Source organism: Ursus arctos, unplaced genomic scaffold (genome assembly GCF_023065955.2).
Source record: "Ursus arctos isolate Adak ecotype North America unplaced genomic scaffold, UrsArc2.0 scaffold_12, whole genome shotgun sequence".
NCBI classification, from domain to species: Eukaryota; Metazoa; Chordata; class Mammalia; order Carnivora; family Ursidae; genus Ursus; species Ursus arctos.
This window is the reverse complement of record NW_026622786.1, coordinates 61,319,545-61,344,146: the sequence shown is the minus strand read 5'-3', so window position 1 is coordinate 61,344,146 and position 24,602 is coordinate 61,319,545. Positions and strand designations below refer to the sequence as shown.

At 46.7% G+C, this 24,602-nt stretch overlaps 2 long non-coding RNA genes across 2 annotated transcripts in view; one reads left to right on the top strand and one right to left on the bottom strand.

Moving 5' to 3' along the window:
- Positions 1-6,866, top strand: part of LOC130543459 (uncharacterized) — a 51,880-nt gene extending 45,014 nt beyond the window's left edge. Inside the window, exon 3 of the long non-coding RNA XR_008958831.1 lies at positions 6,552-6,866. This is a non-coding gene — a long non-coding RNA (uncharacterized LOC130543459). The remainder of the gene's footprint in view (positions 1-6,551) is intronic.
- Positions 1,968-6,869, bottom strand: LOC130543458 (uncharacterized). Its single transcript, XR_008958830.1, has 3 exons — positions 6,658-6,869; positions 6,372-6,567; positions 1,968-3,363 (listed from the first exon to the last, which is right to left on the bottom strand). It is a non-coding gene; the product is annotated as an uncharacterized LOC130543458 (long non-coding RNA).
- Positions 6,870-24,602: the final 17,733 nt, after the last annotated feature.

Here is a 24,602-nt window from a genome sequence, read left to right as displayed (position 1 = left end):
GTTTCCTCTGTCTGATGTACTCATCCCCAGATCCTTAGAGCCCGGAGCCCAGCAAGGACTGGGTTCAGCATAGAGTTGGTTATAGTTTGTCTGACCATATAAAAGAGGTCCTCATGTTTGAAATCAGTCACTTAAAATGAGTAAATGTAAAAATAAGGATTATGGTTTCATAGTAAATAGTAAAAAAGGGCAAAGCTTTGGTTGGAAATTATTTTGAAAATGAACAAAAATTATCACGTCTATTTTGTTTTATATTTAACAAAATTCAGATTGCATTGCAATTACATGCAAGTGGCTTACTGTGAATCAAGGATGAATCAAATGTTGGTTTCTTTGGTACAGTTTTCCTGATAACATCGTATGCTAGCACAAAATATGTTGTTTATTTTTGACCGTCGCAACATCATCAAAAGGGTGATTTGTGTAAATATAACAAAAGCCTCGTGAATTTTTTTCCTTGAGCTTCACTCATGTCGGAAGCACTCTCCTTCAAGGCGCTGTCGTGTCATCGTTCTTTCCTTGTCTTTGATGGCTGACCGGTCTAACCGGCAGGTTATTATTTATCATCGACTCTGCTTGAGATTCATGGAGCTCCTTCACATTACTTTCACTGACGTCATGCTGTCTGACATCTTTTGTAAATTTCAGTATTTACCTTTGCATCGCGTATTCCTTGCATTATTAGATGTGGCCCATTGGGCCATAAAGGAGAATCGCTCTGCCCATCCCAGCCATCTCATTGTGGGTCATAATTGTTAGCATCTCACAGTATGTGAGTGTGTGTGGAGCTCTATGAAGGGTACTTTTACAGGTGGTGAATACATTAGTGAATTTTTTTTCTTTTCTTTCTTAAAGATTTCTTTCTTTTTTAGAGAGAGAGAGGGATGGGGGAGGTGCAGCGGGAGAGGGAGAGAGAGAATCTTAAGCAGACTTTGCACTGAGCATGGAGCTTGACCCCAAGATCCTGAGATCACGACCTGAGCTGAAGCCAAAAGTCGGTCGCTTAACTGACTGAGCCACCCAGGTGTCCCTAGTGAATGTGTTCATGTCCAATCTTTGCTTCCCTACCTGACCTCATAACTGTGGGAATTCTGGGAATGGATACTCAGGCACTGAAGATGTCCTGTAGAAAGCGTTCCTCAGAGCTCTGACCTTCCCCATGTTACTGCGCAACATGCCTGATACCAGAACCCAGGGGCCCTTATGGACCCTCTTTGTCTCCTGGATCTAATAAATGCCCTTTGTGCCAAAGGTTGGACAAGGGCCTTTTGACATTTCACAAGGGAACCCTGGCCTCCTGGGAGGGTCCATGTCATCCCATCTGGGGCATGGTTTTGTGGGACAAAGAATACATCTTCTCTTTTGTTCCTTTGTATCTTCGGGCCACGCTTTACACAGAACTCTAGAATGTTGGGATTGGGATAGACAATGTATCATGGTCCGACCAACATTTATTAAGTGTCTGCCCTGTGCCAGGAATTTTTTTCCACATGTTCTGACATTTGACCTTCACAGCTTTCCCGTGAAGTTGCTCTGAATTTCATTCATTTCATTGTAGAGATGGGGCTCAGAGAAAGTAAGTCACTTGTTTCTGGTCTCACAGCTGAGGCGTGGAGCCAGGATAGGGCTGTTGTGTCCTACACTAGCTCCAGGCTCTTTCCCCCAATTTACAAAAGAGGAAACTGAGGCTCAGGGGTGGGAAAGGAGTTCACTAGAAGCATGTCAGCAGGCTATGGCGGGACCCACTCAGGCACTCCGGTGCCCGGTCCATCTTCTACGTTACGTTGCCGCTCATGCTGTTACTGTCCAGCTCTTGTTTTCGGAAAGGAAAACCAATTTCATATGAAATTACTTAAAACTTCCAGGCTCTCCCGTCATTGCGCAACCAAATGTTCCATTTTATTTACAAGCGTATTTTTAGAGGTTTTTTAGACTTCCAGTGATACATTTATTTCATTACTGAATTGGCAACATGTGATAACTCAAAATTCATATGATTTATCAAACTTTCAACACCCTTTGACATGGGGCCTCTATTGTGCTGAGATTTCATGTCCTAAAATAGCCACAAACATCGATATGTGATCAGAGAGAAGTGTCCCCCCAGAAGCTAGGTTTTCTGATTCCAAATCCGGTACCTAGACTCATACTCTTTATTAAAGAAAGTTACATTTTTTACTGATTACCATGACATCTATTATTAGATAGTGCTTGCTGTGTCTCTGGCACTTTTCACTTTACTCTATGTGTATTAGCTTGTTTAATCCTTAGAACAATCCCACATTAGGTATTATCCCTGTTCTATAACACGCATTCACAAGGGGCTGTATTGATAATATTAAACATTCACTCATATATTGTCCAGTTTTTGTAAAGGTTGATTTTCTCCTTTTAACCCCTGAATCACCTACTCCCTTTGTTGTCCTCTCAGTGCCCCAAGACATTATTATATTGTGGGTTGATATGCATGAGGCATTAGTTAAGATACTTTGAGTGCAAGTAATAGAGCACCTGACTGACAGTGGCTTGAGAAGTAGGTGTTCTGGGCGGATTCAGTGCCAAACAAACAAACAAAACCACAAAACAAGCAAAGAAAGCAAAACAAGACAAAACACCCACTGAAAAATCCAAAAACCAAACCAGCCTCTTGTACCCTTCTGTTTCTCTTTCTCAGAACACTGGCTTTGTCTTGAGGCTTGTTGCCTCATGATTTAAATAAGGCCACCTCACCATTAGTCCTCAAATGGCTATTTTCTTTTCTTTTCTTTTTTTTTTTTTTTTAAAGATTTTATTTATTTATTTGACAGAGATAGAGACAGCCAGCGAGAGAGGGAACACAAGCAGGGGGAGTGGGAGAGGAAGAAGCAGGCTCATAGCAGAGGAGCCTGATGTGGGGCTCGATCCCATAACGCCAGGATCACGCCCTGAGCCGAAGGCAGACGCTTAACCGCTGTGCCACCCAGGTGCCCCTCAAATGGCTATTTTCAAAGACAGGGCACCAAGGGGTAGCCAGAGATGCCACAGGAGCATCGCTCTACCAGGAGAGAACATCGTCCCCCAGAAACCCTCCAGCAAATTTCTCCATATGTTTCATTTTCTTGTATTAAGTCACGTGGCCACTCCTAGTTGCAAGGAAGGCTGGGAAAACAGGAACCTGTGTGCGTGTGTGTGTGTGTGTGTGTGTGTAGATGTTACCATGAAAAAGATGAGAAGGAGGGGCGCTTGGGTGTCTCCATCGGTTGAGCATCCAACTCTTGGTTTCGGCTCAGGTCATGGTCTTGGGGTCGTGGGTTTGTGGCCTGGGCCAGGCTCAGTGTGGAGTCTGCTTGGGATTCTCCCTCTTCCTCTGCTCCACCCTCTCCCCTAAAATAAATAAATAAAATCTTTAAACAAAAGGTGGGAAGAAAATGTCTTTTGGGTAGTCAGTGATAGTTTCTATCATACAGGATAAATTGTTAGTGGATAACTATCTTTTAGGGTGGTCTCCAGTTGGTAGTGAGACATTCCAGTGTTTTAATTATTGTAACAAACTTAGGAAGTTGTCGAGTTACGTGGTAGAAGTTCAGGATCTAAATATGATTGCTTTGAACTTTGAGATGTCATAATTCTAAGGTCTGAAAATGCATGGTGAACGAGGCTGCTTTCTGCCATATGCAACAACCCCCTGCCCGGTGAGGTTTCGTATGAGTAGGAGCACCTTTTCTTGCCCTGTCCTTGTCCTATAGTCTATTTTCATGGAAGAGCGTAGGTAGAATAAAGGGGCCACTGTGATGTGCCCTAAGAACCCTGAGGCTGAAATGGATACAATGCTATTTTATAACATTAGATCAGCGATGAGATGAACCACCTCCCAGACAGGACTTGTCCCAGGCCCAAAGAAGGAAAAGCAGGTGTGTTAAGAGGATCTTAATATTATCTTTGAGGGAGGGGTGACTGGGGGACATCTCTGGGAACTTGGCCCTTCCTTCATGGGAAAATGCATCACACATTGTTGGCTTCTCCTGGGAGCCCTTATAGAGGGAGATCTCTCTCCTCTCTCTCCATGGGCTCATCCTCAGAAACTGCAAAGCAGATGTGTGATTTGGGGAGGTAGATGTTTTCCCTTTTGTCTTATCTTCAAAGATTAGTAGAAAGGACTGTAAGATCATGCCTGCCTGATTCATAGAGGCCCATTAGCTGGTAGGCCCATGGCCACCGCATCTGCTTCTCTGATGGGCAAAGATGTTTCCTTAGGGGAGATCTTGTGGGGTGGGGGAGAGAGTCTCTTCCGCCCTTCTAGAGCTTGGCTCTCACTCTGCATGGCAGAGATAGCAAAATGTAGCACACTCTCCAGTGATAACCACCTTCTCATGCCTGGAAAGGAAGCCAAGTGTAACAATTAGAGCAGAATCACGTGTGACAAGAAATCAGGGTTCTAGCATTGACCCATCCGGCAGGCATGCATGTCTGGAGTGCCTACTCACTGCCAAATGCTCTGCTAGTGGTCAGCCTAGAAGTCAGGCTTCCCACCTCCACGTTTAGTGCCCTTTGTTCCATTCATGGAGAAACAAGAAAGCTGATTAAGAAGGAGCACATCCTACATGGAAGATACTGTGGTACTGATTGATTTTATTGGTGAAGAAAAGGAAGATCACAAGTATAAGGTCCATGTGCATGGCTATGCAGGTGGCATTAGAGAAATCTGAAGGAGGCAGTGCATTTAGGACAAAAGTGGTAGGGAGGAGATAGGATCATAAGGCAGAGGACACGGAATCCACAGGACTCTGGGCACTGATCGGACATGGGGGTGTGAGTGGGAGGAAGGTGCCAGGGTCTCAACCAATGATTAGTGTTTTGAATAAAAGCCCTTATAATCAGCTCAGCTCTTCATTCAGATGGCACTTCCTACAAACTGCATTGGCTTTTGCTAGGCACTGTATGTTTATGTCCCCCCCCCCCCCCCCGCATTCAGGTGCTGAAACCTAATTCCCAGTGTGATGGTATTTGGAGGTGGGGCCTTTGGGAGGGGATTAAGTCATGAAGACAGGGTCTTCATAAATGGGATTCGTGCCCTTAAAAAAGAGACACCAGAGAGATATCTCCTCCCATCTACCATGTGAAAACTCAGTGAAGAGCCCCCTATGAACAAAGGAATGGGCTCTCACCAGACACCAAATCTGTCAGTGCCTTGGTCTTGGACTTCCCAGCCTCTGGAACTGTGAGAGATCTATGGTATCTTGTTGTCGCAGCCCACATTGACCAAGAGCGCTTCTGCCCACATGAGCCAGGTCTGGCCATCCTGACTGGGGACACTTGTGTTGTGTGGGCCTTGTTGAGGTTGGTCCTCATTGGCTCTACACTGTCACCACCTTCAGGGCCCTGGACGGCCATTCTTACCACCTGCTCCCAACTTCACCGTATTAATTAGGATGATACATTCTTCTGTGATGACAACAATAGTAATACTCCCAAACTTCAGTGGCTTAAGGTAATCAGTTTCTTTCTCCCTCACCTAAGAGTTCAACGTAGGTGTGTTTCATTGGTGGGTGGCTTTCTACCAGGTGGTGAATCAGGGCTGAGTTCCCTTCCATCTTGTGCACCTGCCAACCTCTGGGACCGTGGAGTCCTGTGTATTCAGTCAGAAGATGGGCAAGGAGAGGATAGAGAAGACACGCCTGACTCTTACCTGCCTGTGCTTGACAGTGACAAGCATCGCTTGTGCTCACGCTCCATAGCGGACACCGCCCCCCCCACGCTCCCCTGGGTGTCCAGGGACTGACAACATAGTCTCCAGTTATGCAGCTGCTTCATGTGACCGCTCCATAGTAAGGAAGGACAGCCACACATTTTGCTAGAGAGTAGCCGTCTGTTGCTACCCGAACCCGGGACTATTTCCAGCCCTAACAGCGAGCACATAAAAGGCTAGACATCAAGTACTCTTACAGAAGTTCAGGCCTATTCGCCGTATCACATTATGAAATCAGATGAAGGAGTCACAGAACACTTGAAAAGGGAAAAAAACCACCCCATTGTATGTGCTCAATTGAACCATGTGGAAATGCTGTCTTGTAGATAAAAAAGAGCCTTATGTTGGCAATTTCATATGATTCAACCAAATATATTGGGGAAGTGTTTCCAAAACAGTTTTTCTTAGAACTCTAGCTCACAATTTTGGGAAAATACTGCATACTTTAGACTCTGCTGGGAGACTCTGATACACGTTAGCCAATTAAACACTTTGAAAACCCCTGTACTTAAGAAAATCCTGCATTGTTCCGTTTCTTTAATCAGTGATTTCCTAAGTAAGTGTTGTCTAATCAGTGATTTCCAGGCTAATTTGTGCGTAGAATTTCCCAAATGCCTACTAAGCCCTCATAGAATTAGTCTCTTACCTCGTGCACTTTGGGAAACTCTGCATGGAACACACCAAAGAATCCATTAGTGAATCCTTTTATAAAGCAGAAAAGAAAGGGTTTTCCCTACAAAAACCCGTGCTGCCTGAGCATGTTGGTCGACGTGATGCGCATTTGTGGAGTGAACGAACGCCTTTGAACTATCCCCATCTCTCTCAGCCTTAGGTGTTTCCATCTGCAAAATGAAGATGACAAATTAAATGAGAAGAGCCATTTGAAGAGCATGGGAAGGGGTGCAGATGTGCTCACTTCTTCCTTCCATTACCATCCATGAGATTGAAGAAAGCAGCCGCTTGCCACGTAGAGGACACCCCGTTTCAGCAGCCACATGTGGGATTGCTTTGGTCCCGACGTGCAAACATGTTTCAGCCCAGCTTCTTGAGAGCTCACGTGGATATCTGGGTCTGGCAGAGTTATTTTTATGTGTTCAAGAGAGAAGAAAATAAAGAGCAACATCCTCGTGTTGACACGAAATGGCCTCCCTGTGATTCTGGGCTGGAGGTGGGGGCTGGGGCGGGGCTGAGGAAGCGGCCACGCTGAAGAGTCCACATGGAACCACTTTTCCATGGTCTAATCTGGGAACGGGAACGCTCTGAGCTTGGAATAGAGTTATGGCTCTGGTTAGAGAACTGATTCGCTGGGGCCAGTGTGGCCTCTGGCAGGGCCTTGGACACAGCTGTCCTTCCCCTGTCCTGACCTCCCTCGGGCAGCTTCATCTCCAGGCCTGGCAGAACCCCCAGAACAGATCTTTCTCCTGCCCCCAGCAAGGTTCTTCACTGACTTCCAAACATGTGTGACTGGTTTGGCCATTGGAGTCTGAGGCCCCTCTGCAAGGGGGCCTCCCCGGGATGGGTCTTCTTCCCCCCTGCACACTTGTCATGGTTTCCAGCGGAGTCCACGTGCCTGGCCCTCTTGCAGGACCCCCACCCTCAAGGCTCGTTCCAACGTGAAGAGGACGCAGCTAAGTGTCCTTATGCTGTGTCTGCTTTTCAGGTTGCTGTGGGACTGGTGCCCCTCAGATGTCCTCCTGCCAGCAGCCATGTGTGGCCCCCAGAGCCAGAAAGACCAGGTGTGAGTCTTGCTTGGCCACGAGTGAGCCATGTAACCTTGGACAGGTACTCTAATCTCTGCATCTCAGTCTCTTTATCTGTCTAATGTGGATAATTATGGTTGTTTCGCTTGTCATTCAATGGTCACGCAGTCCCTGAGGGGCATCACTCTACATTCCAGGCACGGGACGGGCAGAGATGAGCTACAGCTGGTCTCTGCCGTAAGCAGGTGGTGTTCTCCAGCTAAAAGATGCCCTTAGGCTGGGCATCTACAACATGGTGAAGTGGAAGTAACTGGGGCTTTAATGCGGACATCCATGCGCTCGAATCCCAGCTCCGACGTTCGGTTGCTCTGTGACCTTGGCCAGGATGCGCTTTCTTTCTTTCTTTCTTTTTTTTTTTTTTTAAAGATTTTATTTATTTATTTGACAGAGATAGAGACAGCCAGCGAGAGAGGGAACACAAGCAGGGGGAGTGGGAGAGGAAGAAGCAGGCTCAGCGGAGGAGCCTGATGTGGGGCTCGATCCCATAACGCCGGGATCACGCTCTGAGCTGAAGGCAGGCGCCTAACCGTTGTGCCACCCAGGCGCCCCCAGGATGCGCTTTCTGATCCTCAGCTTCCTCCTCTGAACAATGAGGAGGTTTAACTAGATAATCGCTTTTCCTCAACGCTGTGTGGCTGCATGAAGTCACCAACCTAGAAGTCAAAAGGAAAAATAAATTAGTTGAATTGATGCCATGTAACTAAGCCTAGTGGGTGCGGTGGCACTTACTCTACCCTGGGCATTCCACACGGAGGACATTTCCGGGAGTCCTGTGTGTTCTTGGGGAGGTAGCCTGAGCTTTGGCAGCCGGTAGACTTAGGATCTAATCGTACTCCTGCCACTTACTGGCGAAGTGATTTTTTAAAAAGCTTTTATTTATTTACTTAAATTTTCTTATTTATAGAGCGAGTGTGTGAGCCAAGGGAGGGGCAGAAGGAGAGGGAGAGGATCTCAAGCACACTCTGCACTGAGCGGGATGGGGAAGGGTTCCGGTCCCATGACCTTGAGATCATAACCTGATTTGAAATCAAGAGCCGGACACTCAACTGACTGAGCCACTCAGGCACCCCTGGCCGAGGCACTTTGAATGAATTCCTCAGTGTCTCTGAGCCTCCGTTGCCCATTATAAAATTGGGGGCAAACACACACTTTGCAGTGTTGTTGTTGTAATAATTAGAGCTTGCTTAAGGAGAAGTACCCGGCACAGTAGAGCCTCGCTCCATCGTCCTGAGACTCAGCACACTGAGTCCCGGGAGAGCAGGCTCTGCGTTGGGCCCGCTGGTCTCTGCAGGGCCCAGCACAGGACTGGGCGGGGGCACATTCTCAGTGAATGTTTACTGAGTGAAGGAGTAGATTTTATTCACTATGCCTTTTTTTTTTTAAGATTGATCTATCGATTGATTGATTTATCTATCTGTGGGAGGATACACACACCTGCGCGTGTTGGGGGGAGAGAGGCAGAGGGAGAGGGAGAGGAGCAGACTTCCCGCTGGGTGTGGAGTCTGACGTGAGGCTCCCTCACGACCCTGAGATCAGGACCTGAGCGAAATCAAGAGTTGGATACTCTGCGGACTGAGCCACCCAGGTGCCCTGCGCTGCACTCTTGTAACCTGGGCCTCAAACAAGCATGGTTTCCTCTGTAGCAGGTGGTGAATAACTGGGAAGCGGAAAGCACGTTAGACCCGGATACAGGCCTGAGATATAGCTTATGTAGCATGGACTCTCCGCATTAATACCTGGAAGTCCCTGGGCAAGTTGTGGCACCTTCTGGTACCTCGGCACCCGAGTCACCTCACATGCAGGTTGTCTACCTTGCTGGGTGCCGAGGGGCTCCAAAGAATGTGCGGCTGTGAAAATACTCTGTAAACTCTGAATTGCCATCCACATGTAGATTATTGTTGCCAGCTCCGTGCCCACAGAGGGCCACAAAGCTGCTGCCATCTGCCATCGGGCCTTGGAAGGTCCGCTGGCCCAGCCCTTGGGCATGTGGACTTTGGGATTTCGCATGCGGGGAACATCATCAGGAGACACCATTGAGCCCTCCTTGTCCCAGGGAAGCAAACGTGTGTGGCTCACTGTCCCCGTGGATATCATTGAAATGTTTATACAACACAAGCAAGGCTTCCAGAGCATCCTAAAGCGATGTTAACTCTTGTTCTGTGCCACAGAGTTTGCATAACATCTTTTTAATCTTCTTAGTGACTCTGGGAAATTGGTACTGTGACCATTTTTTTTAGGTAAGGAAACTGAAGCCCAGAGAGGTGTAGAAAAGTGCCAAAGGACATGGGGTTGTTACGGGCAGAGCAGCCCAGGCTTTCTGACTCTAGGCCTGACATCTTTACTGTCCTTCTACTTCCCATGAGAAAAAAGATCTTGAAATTACCCAGCAAACAAGAAGTCTGTTCTTGATTTATCTTGCTAGTCTCCAAGGAACTCAGCCTTAGTTGGGAGCATAGTAGGTACTCAGTATTAGACTCGGGGCATCAGAGAACATGGTTTTCGAATCAGGCAGATCTGTATTCAAATCCTGCTCAGCCCCTGCTCAGCTGTGTGACCTTGGACAAGGCACTGCACTTCTCTGGCCTTCCCATTTGCAAGATGGTGAGAGTGAGCATCCCGGCTGGGCTGTCACGTCAGTGGAGAGCCTACAATAAGGCGCTGAGTAGTAATGCGACGCCTAGCAGGAATGTAATTAATGCAGGGCTCGCTAATTGACAAAAGCTTAAAAAAGTGGCCTTTAAACTCTCTCGTTTGAGTGGAACACATGGAGGGTGAACTTGGGAACTCGTTTCTCTTTAATTGCTCCCCCCTCTCTGGCACACATTTATTTTTAAAATCCATGCGTGTGGAAAACGTGACAGGACCCACGTGCCTGATTCCTTCATGCCTCAGTCAGCAGGCACTGTGAGGTTGGAGGCCTTCACCCGTCTTCCTCCTCCAGGGCCTCAGAGACAGAGGTCTCCTTTGCCTCTAATCCGGATGAGCTCCCTCACTGAGTCCAAAACAGGGGACTTGCCCAAACTCACCTGGACACAGGAAGGTTAAACCTCTCCTCATTATCAGTGCAAAGCACACTATACCTCGGGTCGCTGGCAGCTAGGCACTGGTTGTACATGTGACATGGTCCTCTGTATCATCTGGTTTCACAAAGGAATGATGAATACACCCATTTTACAGATGGGGAAACAGGTCCAGGGAGCCATTTCTCGAGCTTATGTCACGTGCCAGTTACCATGCTAGGTGTTTTGTTTGCCTTCTCTTTAATTTTTATGAGGGATTTGGGAATGTAGAAACCGAGGCTCAAGGATGTCAGTTGATTTGGTCAAGGTCACTAAGAGTTAAATGCCATTGCTAAAACCAGATGGAACGAGGCTGCCCTCTCACACAGCAGAGCCCTCTAGAGGTGTGGAGGTAGAGCAGGGCGGCATGCAGCTCTGCCCAGGAGGTGACTCAGGCACCGGGGTGCCTTCTACCTTTGCTGATGGAGTGTTGCCTTGTTCCCTCGGTTGAAGCTCTTTCACTTCCACATATGTGCTCCGGTCCATGGGCAGGGGAAAGTGGCAGTGGAGGGTAAGCAATTTCCAGTTGCAATTTATTGGTGAGAACATAGCCACCCCTGGCTGCAAGGGAACGTGGGAAAGGTAGGCACTAGCCAGGTGACCGTTTGTCCATCCCAAACTCAGAGAGTGGAGGTGTTCCATCCCCGCTACAAACGGTGAGTCACAGAGCTGGCTTTGGCACACAGATCTGTCTGCTCTTTTCATCTCTCTGTGGCTCTTGGGGGCTAGGGCAGATTCCTTCCCTGACTTCTGCCACTCTCCAGTATTCTAACCATCTTGGTCCATTGAGTCAGACACCTGCCAACATTAGTATAGTAACTGGGCATTTACTGTGTGCGAACATACGGTGCTTTCATGCATTTTCAGTTAGTCTTTAGACTGAAGGCCTGTGTGTAGAGATATGATAAGGGGTCAGTTGATCTGAAATGCTCGGTGGCCCTGGGTGTGAGGATGGGGCATTTCAGCTTCCCACTTCTTTCCTGTATAGTTCAGTGCTTAAGAGGTTGGGGTCCATATATGTCCTTTGAGATAAATATTGGTATTTTCAAATGATGGACAATTGTCTGACCATTATGAAGAACAAAGCAGATATTTATATATTGACCTGGAAAGACTGCCTAGCAATATTGATAAGTGGAAATCGAAAGGGACAGAACACTGTCTACAGTGTGCCACGTATGGGGAAGCATAACCCATTTGCCTCTGTTAGAGGAAAAGAACTTTTGAAAGCTTGAAACAAATGATGATGGAACAAGACGCAGAAAGACAAGAGCAAGAGAAACATACCCATTCTGTGCATATCTTTGTTGTTGAATTTGGTACCATGTGAATATATTTCCTATTTTTTATCCAAGTAAAAATAAAAATGAAAACCAGACCTTGGGAGATGGAGACAGCTAGATGACCCTGGGGACGTCCCTCAACCTCTCGGAGCTCCTGTTTCCTGATGGGTGACATGGGGAATAAAAATCACAAAGCAGATCAGCCTCACACTGGAATCGAAGGTGGTAATGGCCATGAAGGGCCACACAAAGCAGGACAAATCATTTGTCCACGGCAAGCGTGCCCTATCATCATTATAGTTCCTTCTTGGAAGGACAGAGAGTAGAAATTTTGTTTGTCTCAAGGACCCTCAGTCAGGGTTTGGTATTCCTTTTGGCCTTAGGAGGGCTTTCAGTGAGGTTAAAGGAACCTCCCACCGAGAGCGCACAGGCCTTCCCTCTAGCTGTCTTTGGGAAGTTCTCTCTTGGCCACGAACATAAGGAAGTTGGCAAAGCAGCCAAATGCTGATATTCCTTGGTTCAGGAAAACTAGGACCTGGGAAAGGATTGTCCATCCCTGGACAGCACAGACCCTGCTGGCATCTGGATGCCTTGTAGCCTGTGACTCTCCTTCTGACCTTTGGAGACACTAAGTGATGGGAGTAGAAGATCTCTCAAGGTCATTAGTCGCAGCCCCTCCTTAGATGTGCTGGGAAGGGGCCCAAGTTTGCATAACAGATTAGTGACAATGCTGGGCCTGGAGCCCTGGTTTCTCTCTAAACTTCCTAGGGAGGCCATCAGGGTCAAGCCTGCTGCTCGAACCAATATGGAGCCATGGGCTTTACAGGAATTTGCCCTTACTCGTGCACTCTGCGGATAGGTCCCGAGCACTGCTGTGTATCAGGCCAGGGCAGGAGGCCAGGGGTAGGGATAGGAAGATGGTTAGACCTCATCCCCTCTCTGGGGGACAAGCCAGGGGGTGAGGGTTCGAGGGGGAGAGGGGAATAAGTTCCACTTGAGAGATAAGAACAAAGGCCTGGAGCTCACAGTGGGGAGAGTTCACATGAGGACGGGAGAATCTGAGGTGCTATATGTTCATCCATTGTCATTCATTCATTCATTCATTCACTCACTCAATCACTCATTCCAGAAACTTTCTCTGGAGGAAGAAATGATATAAATGCATATTGGTGACTCTCTGCTAGGCATAACAGGCTTCAAGTTTTCCCATACATTGTCGGATATAAAATCATAAAGACACAATGTAGTAGGAAGATTATAAACTAGATTGTCAGACAAATCTGGGTTGAAATCCTGGTACCACTACCTTTTTAGCTGTGGAACTTGAGGGAAAAATCAGTTAACTGCTCTTAGCCTGCTTCCTTATCTGTCAAATGGGGTTAATAATCAAAGAATTGTCATGAGGGTTGAAAGAAAGGATGTTTGTAAATTATTCCACATATGGCTTGGCACAGAGGAGGCGCTCAATAAAAATGCTGGCTCTCTTCCCTTCCTGTATCTTAGAGAAGTTTTTTTTAGAGATGAATTATTGCCTATCATGGCTTCTAGAATTAAACTGTATTTCCTGAGAAGTGAGCACTGATCTAGCATAACACTCTTGGCGCTTTGCTTACCTGATCTTTCAGGATGGGATGGCCTCTTTCCCTTCCATTTTATCAAAGACATTCCACCGTAGCTGGACTTAATTCATAAGGCTGCATTAAAGAGAAGTCTGCATGGGAAGTGTGGCTGCCCTCTCTTGGGATCTGGACTTCTGTTTTCTCTGGAGCTGGAAGGCCAAAGCTCCCACGCCATGGAAGATCATTCCAGATTGGTCTCGGGCCCCACAGGCCTATCTTCCTTAGAGTTCCCATCTGGGGGTATTGCTGTTGGTTGAATTGAGCCCTTCAGGAGGATGGCCTGAAGTCCTAACCCTGAGTACCTCAGAATGTGTTCTTATTTAGAAATAAGGTCATTGCAGATGTAATTAGTTAGGATGACGCCATACTGTAGTAGGGTGGGCCCTTCAGGTAGTGTGACTGATGTCCTTATAAGAAGACCATGTGACGAGAACGCCACAGGACAGGAGAGGCAGAGATTGGAGTGCCATGCAAGTCTAGAAAGGCCATGGAGTGGCGGCCACCGCCAGAAGCTGGAAAGAGGCATGGAAGGATTCTACAGGTTTCAGAGGGAGAGTGAGGCTGTAGGCGTCTGACTCTGGACTTCTAACCCTCAGAACTGGGAGACAATACAGTTCTGTTGTTTCAAGCCACCCAGTTTGTGATGCTTTGTCACGGTGGCCCTAGGAAACTTAATAAGGTATGAAATGGATAGATATTTAATCCGTATCTTGGAAGTTCAGAAATCGAACCCCCAAACGTCCTCATTTCTCCGGCACCAACAATTTAGTATAGGATGTGACAGAGGCAGCGAGTCTATCACAGGAGTGGGAAGATGGGTGACTGGCTGGGAGCAGGGCCCCGCAGCTGCTGGAGGCAGGCTGCCCTTGACCTTGGGTCTGGATGCCTAGTCCACTGCTCGCTCCACCGGGACAGTAACAACAGGTACGAGTGAGCTCCCTGGTTGTGATCCTGGGCTTTGGAGTCTCTCTGCCTCAGTTTCCTTGCTTGTGTTTTTTGCCTAGTCTAGTAAATAAGCATCCAATAAATATTGGCTGCAACTGTCACGATTATTGTTATCCTATTCTGATGTCACACGTTCAGTGGTTCACATGTACTATTTCATTTAATTCGCATGGTAGGCCTTCAGGTAAACATTGTTATTCCAGTTTTGCCAGTGAGGAAGTGATTTGTTCAAATCACACAGATAGAAAAATGGAGGCGCTGGCCCACAGACCAGCCATGCGGGCTCCTGTTGTCCCCTCGGCTCCTCTCCAGCTACTTCCGTTCAGACTCAGCTTTCTGGGCCTCAGAATCAGCCACTCTCTCCAGGACGGCCTCAGGCCTTCCATTTTCTGACTTGGTTGTACTGTCTGGCCAACCACACGCTCTGCCTGAAAATGTCAGCTCTCCTTGATTATTTTTTATTCTTTCAAAATAGCTCTCTGGCTAAAATATAATTTTTAACATGGTGAAATCACCGTTTTCATACAAATATAACAGGAATATGTATGAAAGATGTTATTTTAACTTACTGATTAATGATGAAACTAATGAGAGATTAAATGAGAATTTGGCTTCCAGAAATTTATATTCTCTTTCAGACAAAATCCATTTTGATCACTAGGACAAGGGACTATTTGCATTGCCAGGGACAGGGAACATTAACATTACTATTAGTTTTCTAGAAATTAAATTGTAACCCCCAGATAAAAGTTGTCAAGTAAACTCAATCAAAACTATCAAAGGTGTATAGAATCTGGTAATTCTTGGACCACCAGATAATGCTCAAATTCAGCTGAAAGAACACCCTTCTGCCCATTTCCAGTCTTTGACAAAATTTCCTGATGCTCTTTTTAATGTGTGTAGTGCAAAAGGGTTTTTATCCACGAGATATATAGAACACCTATAAATTACTAAAAGACAGCTGACCCCAAAGAAAAACAGGCAATTCGCAAAATAGCCAATAAAAATGAAAACATGCTCAACCTCATTTGTAATCAACAAAACGGAAGTTAAAACTGCAATGAGATACCATTTCACACCCACCCAGATATAACTGGCAAAAATTTAAAAGTCAAGCATTAGCAAGAATACAGTCCTAGTAATTCTCACACACCGGTGGTAGGGGTTTCCCTTGGTAAAATCACCTTGGAAAAAAAATTGGCAATATAGCTAGTAAAGCTGAAGATGTGTCTGTCCTATGAGGGGAGAATCTCCTCGTTGTACATTTCCCAGAGAAACTCTTGCAAACTCTTGCAGGCATACCTAGACAGACTCACGCATAGACAGACGTGTGCAAGATGGTCATGGCAGCCTTATCTGTAATAGCAGGTCATTGGAAATAACCTAAATGTCCATCCTCAGGAGAATGGATAAAATAAATTGTGGTGTGTTTCTGTATTCATACAACGGACTACTACATGGCATTAAAATGAATGAAGTTGAATTACAGGCATCCGTAAGGGAAATTCTTGGAATGCAAGAAGCAGGTTGTAGAAGAACCAGTGTGACCTGTGAAAGCTTTGAAACATACAAAACCAATAGTCCTGTTTCGCAAGTACGTGTGTGATAGAAGTGTCAAAATATGGAGGGGAGTGATACACACGAGCTTCAGGACAGCAGTTTCCTCTGGGAGGCAGGGAGGGGAATGGGATTCGGGAGGGTGACACGAACTGCCCCTGTAATGCTCTCATTTTTAAAACAAGTGAGGGATGTGCACATGTTTGTTATACAGTTTTTGATACTTTTTATAGGCCTGAAATAATAATGATTACTAATAATAAGCTAGTATTTCATTTCCCTATGGTTTGGAAGTCCAGAAAATACAGCTCCCCCCACTCTCAGTTGGAAAAAGTTGCCCTTCTCCGAAGAACCTCTGAAAAACCTGATTAAAAAAGCCAAACACAATGGGTCGGCCCTTTTGGAGAGTCGCTCCCGTGTACGCATGCCTTAGTCCTTGGAAACTAGATGCTAATTTAAATGCAGAGGAAGCCATTGAAGGCTCTGCGCTGAGCTGTGCTCCCATTCTTGGCCTGCAAGGACTTTGGGCACTTGCCCCCTCCCCCCTTTCCCATCCTCATCTGCCCGTCCCAGCTTCAGCTTTCTTCTAGTAACTTCACTCTTCTGGTAGGCTCCTAGTTACAGCATCCTACTTCACACCTGAGTGCAATTGCACATGGTTTCCTATGTCTGTGACAGCTTTCTCCCACTTTCCTTCTGGCTGACCCATGCTCTTCCTCCCAGAGCCCCCTAAGGCAATGCTCTCTTTTAAGAAGTTTTCCTTGTTCCGTCAGGATGAGTTAGGGTCGCGTCTGAACTCCCTGAGCTCCCTTTGATATTTGTGTCATAGCCATATTTAATCTTTGTCTTTCCAGCCCCCAGCAGAGTGCACGCGAGCTAGTGTTTAGGAAAGGGATGTGCTGTTTGAGCAAGAAGGTATAAACCTGGTCTTTACTTCAGCCCCTCCCAGCGCTACTGGTGTCCAGTAATGGCCCCCATGGCCATACAGCAGCATTGCAGGGTGAATTAGAGACTTTGGAAGACTTGGCCGAGACCTCGGGAAAGGGGTGGGATGGGGTGGAGGGGAGGAGTGAACTATGGATGGAGACAACGGCAATGGGCGCAGACCTACGAACCTTCCCCATCACCACGCAGCAAGTTGGAGGCTGGGTGGATGAGAACCCGTCTCTTCATTCCAGGCCAGAGCCCTCGCTTCTGTTCCACCTTCTGTGGCTTAAGGAAACAGCTGCTCCGGATCGTCTTATGAAGAACTCACTACGTGAAACAGGAAATGACTCTCTGGTGCTGGGGTAGTGAAACGGGGTCAGCTGCAGCAGGTGGCTTGGAGGAACTGGAGATTAGAGGCACCGGAGAACGGACAAGCCTCAGGAAAGCGATATTAAACTTGAACAGGGTCTAAGAAAGGTTTCTGTAGTTAAAGTTAAAGCAAGTTTAGTTCCAAAGGTCTGGTGACCCTTCTCAGTGTCCTCACGCATCTGGATATTGGACTGCGTCCCGGCACATCCGTCCTAGAGGATCATCTAGGGACGGACATTTGTGCACAAAACAAGGGAATGACGAATCATCACATAGATGCTGCTGGCCAGGTGTTCATCTTTGAAGATGGAATAAGACAGAGGCTGCAAACAAGATTTGGCTTCCCTCGCTTCTGGAGAAATGTGCATGGTTGTGTTTAATTCTCTCTGAATCTCAGGGCTGACACAAGACCTGGAACATGGCAGGTTCACCAAGTTTCACTGAATGATTGGATGAAGCTCTGGAGAAATCCCAGGACCGGAGAAAGCTTCACCAGTCATATCTCATGTATCTGGCTTGAAAGAATGTTGGTGGCAAAATAAACAAGACTTCCTGCAAGAGCTTTTGACATCAGGCTGACCAGAAACATGCCAGATCCGTATGACCAGCTGGTTCAAAACCAAGGAAAGGCTCAGCAGCATTTTTAATGGTTAAGAATTAGGGGTTTGGAGGTTATGATGGTGGCTTTCCAACACTGCCTGGTTTAACCACCTCCCTTCCCATGGAAATACTCCCAAATACACAGTAAGGCATGAGGTTGCAACAGTCTGGAAGGAATGACTTCCGTGAATAATTCACAGGTCTCTGGGAGAGATTTTTCTCTGACCACAGCATTGATGGGATGAGATTGAGAAATCACTCACTTTGACCTCAAAAATAGAACCACAGTGCTAGGCTGGAATGTCCACCTGTGATGCAGAATGTCTAGCCTCCCATTGCTTGGGAACAACCTTCTAAACAAAGTAGGCAGGCTCCCTTCCCACTGTTCCCACCGTCCACTTGTGGTTCTATTTCTCCAGTCATTTGGTAATGATGACTCCCAATCACGCGCCATCCCGGGAAGCCAAGCTGGCAGTGGGAAGGGCACAGGGGGAAGGGCTTTAGGAACACAACGCTCTGGGGAAAAATGCTTAATTGAGGTTAGACATTTGAAGTTTTACAGATTTTTCTCTTTGCATTATTTTCATTTATTACTGAGAGAGCTAATATTAACATTTGTATCTAACTACAGAGCAAAGGGAGATGGGTGTCTGAGAATCATATTGTTAACTAATATTTTTACAGCCCTCTAGAGTTTGAAGAATAGTGCTGCAGACCGTTTCAGCCCCCACCCTACCTTTACCACCACCATTTCCACACCAACAAACCCACATTCATGGAGTTCTCACTCCCTCCTCTCCCGGCCCCATAGAACCGTCATCCTCTCAACCACCCTGTGGAAGTAGGAACTCTGAAGATCACTGCTTTTAAATGAAGGGAGTGGGACTTAGGGGTAGTTATGGGCTGAGTTCGTCCCCCCACTGTCCCAGTTCATCTACTGAAGCCCTAACGCCCAATGTATTGGAGGAGGGGCCTTTGGGAGGTAATTAGATTTCGATGAAGTCATAAGGGCAGGGCTTGGAGATGGGAATAGTGTCCTTATAGGAAGAGACATCAGGGATCTCTCTTGCTCTCCACCTCACGAAGACACAGCAAACAGCCGTCGTCCGCAAGCCGGAAGAACACCTTCGTGAGAACTAAACCCTGCCAGCACTTTGATCTCAGACTTAGCCCGCAGAGCAGTGAGAAAGAAGTGTTTGTTGTTTAAGCCACTCAGACAACGGTATCTTGTTATAGGAGCCTGAACTAAGACAAGGCTCAAATCACAAAGCCACGTGAGTGGAAAGTGCCAGGCTGTGGGAACTCGTGCATGTAAAGCCTTTATGTAACAAGGAGTTTTAGAAGCAAAGGAGAGGTGTGGACCCCTTTCATGTTCCGAGCTTTGTGGGCTAGTAAAAGTGAAGAAATACCAAAGCCGGGGGACCAAAATAACATCTATTCTGAGGGCTTCTATTTAACAAATTAGCACTTTTAACACCCCAACCACATTTCGTTAATTTGTTTTGTTTCTCGGTCTGAAAGAAGTATATAAATTGAAATATTTTTGGCCAGTGTGAAATCTTAGCTATCATGGTGCAAAATAACGCCATTTAAAATGTTGAAGGAGACAGTATTATACCAGATAAAACAGAATTAAATGAGTAGATTGTGAGTAATGCAGAGCTGTGGTTCTGCAACAGGAATCTTTAAAGATATTTATCAGATTTATTAAAAAAATACTATTTCCTGATATGCCACAGGTGATACGAACCGGCAAGGGGATGCAAATTGAAGAAACATGGAAAGAAACTTGAGCAATGCTCTCAATGTATTTCTGTGGCTGATGTCAGGACTGGGGCAAAAGGCTCTCCAGACTGGCCCTAACTGGCTTTGTGGCTTTCTAACCATGTAATGACCTCTTTGGCCCTGTCTTTCATCAGTCACATGGAAGGCTGAGTGCTGGCCATCTGCATCCATCACGTCATTGCTCACCAGAGATGGTTCCCAAATTTGGCCGTCTGGGCTAGTGACGATGTATGTCTTCATCTGCAAATATGATGCTCTGGACAGGATAACCCGCAGTGAGGGCTCATGAACTCTTACAGAACGTAGAGAATTGGAACAAAACATGCTAGTCCCCTGTGCTGCTGCTGCTATTGCTGCCGCCACTGCCACCACCACCACCGCATGGCGACGTGTGTCCACGGGGCACTAGCCCGCTCAGCCCACAAAAGCAGCCTGGCCTCGTTGAGGGCAGCACACCTACCAATGAGCCGCCCTCGGAGGGCGTGTCTCACAGCCTCCAAACCGAACTCATAACCTCAGCCCGGCTCTATCTAAACCATTAGGAAATAGTTTCTCTGGCATTAGACGCAGAAACGGTAGCATTTCCTCCCCTGAGGATTGCAGGGTGGCCCACAGATTTTGCTAACGAGGTGCCCACAAAGACTTGGAAAAGAAGAGGAGGGCTGTCTTCTGAGGGTTTGGCTGTCAATCAGAACGTGGTAGCTCCAAATGTGTAAAAGCCACCTTTGAAAAGTAGAGTCTCTCTAAGACCAGGAGACCATCAACACAGTTATAAAGGAACGTACGAGCTGCAAGAGGGTCGGCAAGTCAAAGAACACAGATAATAATTGGACACCGAGGCCGGACGCACTCAAACTCCGTGCAGGAGAGACATCCAAATCTGTACAACCGAATGCTGGTGCTGACAGCACCTGTCTTCCGAGCACCTGTTCCCTGCTGGGAAGAGTGTTAAGTGCCTTTCATACCATGTCTCATTTCACATTTGAAACAGCCTTAGGCAGTAGGTATCACTACTGCCATTTGACAGGTAAGGAAACTGAACTGAGGATCAGAAAGGATACACAGCCCACCGAAGGTCACAGAAGGGGTGAGTCCTGGAGCAGGACCCAGATGAGCTTCTGCTCCTCGCCACCCTGAGCACCTGCTGGCCCAGCCACAGGACTCTCTCTTTTGATCCAGTCTCCAGAGAAGATAGAACCAGACAGCTTCTTGGTGAAGAGTAGGTGCTGGGGATTGGAGTGTTTCCCTGGGTTCACAGCTGAAGCCCCAAGCCCCAGTGTGACGGTATTAGGAGGTGGGGTCTTTGGGAGGTAATAGAGTTAGATAAGGTCACGAGAGTGGGATTCCATGTTGGGATTAGTGGCCTTATAAGAAGAGATACCAGAGAGCCACCTCTCTCTCTCTGCCATGTGAGGCCACAAGAAGACAGCTACCTGCAAGCCATGAAGAAAGCCCTCATCAGGGAACTGAATCTGCCAACTCTTCCATCTTGGACTTCCTGGCTTCCAGAACTGTGAGAAATGAATTCCTGTTGTGGAAGCCACCCAGTCTGTGGTGTTTTTAAAGGGCAGCTTGAGCAGATAAGACAGTAGGAAATGAACTGCTCAAGGGCATGACCTGTTTGGTCTTGTCTTTGAGGGGACAGTTTCTCTAGAGGGAAGACAGATGACAAAAGACATTTGAATTATACAATGCTATTCCCTGTGGTTCTGACCCTCTGCTCATCAGGCATCCTTTGGAGGTGGGCCAAAGGGAGAAAATAGGGCTTTTTGGCTGCTTAGCATTTCCGTTTCCATTGTCAAGAAGTTCAAGGGTGTTAGGGTTTATACATCAGTTTCATGGGTTTGGTTAGCCTAGGTCTTTCCCCACCTATTGGCATATTCACCAAGGGAATGGAAGCCACTGTTTGAGACCTTCTGGGCTGCTCAGTCTTCCTTCCCTGTTAGTGTCTTTTAAAAAAAAAAGTGAGAGAGCCATGCTGTGCTCACTCTCACAGTACCCTTCCTGTCCTCTAGATTCTTCTCTAGCTGTGCCCCAAAGGTAGACTACACTCCAGCCAGTGATAACCATGCCAGCAATGATGATGAAAGGCAGGTTTTACTGAGTCCTTCATGCCTGGCAGTTCTTTATTTTATTTTATTATTTTTTGACGATTTTTTTTTATTATTATTTTTTAAAGATTTTATTGTATTTGAGAGAAAGAGAGAGGGAGAGCACAAGCAGGGGATGGAGCAGAGGGAGAAGGAGAAGGAGACTCCCTACTGGGCAGGGAGCCTGATGCAGGGCTGGATCTCAGGACCCCGGGATCAGGACCCGAGCTGAAGGCAGACACTTAACCGACTGAGCTGCCCAGGCCCCCCAGATTTTATTTTTAAGTATATACCCAATGTGGGGCTTGAACTTACAACCCTGAGATCATGAGTCTCACATTCTACTAACCGAGTTAGCCAGGCCCCCCAATTCAATTTATTTGAAACAAACAAACCTAAGACTAATAAGCCTGGAGGGAAGGCTTTCTGCAGAAGAGGATGTATAACTATCTGCATTTTGAAGAATGGAGGAGAAAAAAAGGATTCCAGGCTGAGAAAACAGCACAGGCAAAGGTTTGGAAGGTGTATCTGGCAGAGTAAATTCTGGAACTCAGTTTGGCATGGCTGAGGCAAAAGGGAGCACCAGCTTTGGCCAGAGGAGGGAGCAGACAGTTGCTTTTGGGTGGGTGGGGCGGGAAGGTGAAGGGCAAGGTGCTCAGGGAGGGAAACCAGCAGGGTGTGGGGTTGCAGAGTAGGGGGGTGGGCAGCAGAAGCATCTTCCACATCCCTCAGTTCTGCCAGACCCTTTCCCAGCACCTACCCTCCCACTGACCAGTCGTAACGTGATTCTTGCGTGGGACCAGGAAATGGGTGAGCCCGATGGAACTGCCCATTGACTAAAGCAAGAAATTCCCACTCTGGACACTGGTTTAAAAGGGACCCTGTGTTGTCCACGTGGTAGGAAACGAAGAAGTGAGGTGGTGTGGCGGAAAAGGTAAAGTTCAGAAAAATAGGCTTTGTGGAGTGCTGGTCTGAGCCGAGCCCCATGGTAGATGTATTAGTCACATGGTGTCATTTGATTCTTGGAACCTCAACCGTTTGAACTCTTATTTATATTTAAAAAGGTTCAGAGAAGTTAAGAGGCTTCCTGCCTAAGGAAGGAAGTGGCAAAATCTGGATTTGAACCAGGATTTATCTCACTCAATTGTCTCAGGCTCTTTGACTTTGCAGGAGGTCTTGGTTGACATTCTTGTTTGGTAAATAATGTGCCGTGTGGATGCAGGTTGAGTAACTTACTGTCTTGGGGCCTGAGTTCCTGGATCTATAAATCTATCTCCTTGTAGGTGGTACCCATTCACTCCTATTATGTTATTTGGATTCTTAGAGAAACCTAATTTTCCTGACCCATGACAATCCTTTAAAAACATGAAAATGGTGTGCTTTCCCTGAATATTCTTCTTTTCAGGCTTCAAATTCTTCTTTTAGTTGCTTTTTCCGCCCCTGCTTTTTGATTCTTTGCAGTCAATCATGTGATTGCCCCAAAAGCTAATGATATCTTAGGTTGCATTAAGAGAAGTGTAGTGCTTAAATTAAAGGAGGGGAAATTTTTCTTCTGGTCAGAGCATCTCTGGAATCAAAGATTCAGCTCTGAGACCATGAAGTGTGAAGGAACCAAATGAATGAGTGTGTATTAGGAAAGAACCTTCCACAGAACTGGTCTTGTTGACAGGAAAGAGAAAGGGGACTTCTCTTTGTTCCTTTAATGCCAACATTGGAAGCTTTCTCCACAGTCCCCTTCAAAGCTGTATTCTGAGAGGGCCCATGAAATCTCACACTGAAATCCTGGGCAGTTTCCAGGCTGTGTAGGGGTAGAGCTGAGAAATTAGGGGGTATGGGGTAAGGAGGGTCTAAGTCCCCACTGCAGATCCAGAACTTTCCATGAGCTCTCATTCAACTTTTGACCACAGGAGTTTTTAGCAGAATACAGGTTGACCAAGGAAAATCCAAGGGCAACTGGGGCAGGAACCGTGTTCTATTATTAGCTGGGTATGACCTTGAGCAAATCCTTTTTCTCCTCTGGGCTTCTGTCTCCTCATTTGTCAAATGAAAGCATCTGAGTAGAATCTGGGAAGGCCAATTGGTTTCATCACACAGACATGTCAATTACATGAAGCATCACGTTGAGAAGTATGAGACAATGTCCGGGCTCAACAATAAAGAGCTTTGTGAGTGATCCGTGATAGATTAGTCGGGACAGCAAATGACAGAAATCTAGATTGAGCTACTATACACAAAAAGAGAATATATTGGTTCATTAACAGGGTACCTGCAGAAAGAACTGCCTTCAGGCGTAACAAGACCCAAGGAGAAATTTCCAGAGAAACAGACAATCTTTCCATTTAACTCTGGTAGACGCGTCCTGGGGTGGTTTCTGATGGGCTAGGTTTGGATATTTGTCCAGATCCAGACCAATGGGTGTGGCTAGGAGAGGGGGTATTTTGATTGGCTGGCCCTGGGTCACATGCCCTCAGTCTTGTGGCTAGGGACTGAGGCACCATGATTAACAGCCCTACCTAGACCCCGTAGGACCGGGAGGTGCATTCTTTCTTTTAAAAGAAAAACCAGGAGTGTTTCTCGGCAGAAGGGGTTTGGGAAAACCATTCGGGCAGAATAAACCCCGCAGCTAAGCACTAACACCAGCTATATGCGTGGGAGGCAGCTTGGTGTTACACAGGCATACTTCTCCATCATAGGATTAGGTGAGGCCCTGCGGCTCTTAAATTCTATTCTCATGAGTAAATAGCTCAGAATAAAGGATCCTGCCTTGAAATTCAAGAGGCTGCATTGAATGTTCCAGCAGGAGTTATACCCATCAGATGAAAGGCAGGACTGGCCAACCCTCTTCTCCATTCTTGGCCTGGGTTTACTCTTTCTTTTCTTTTC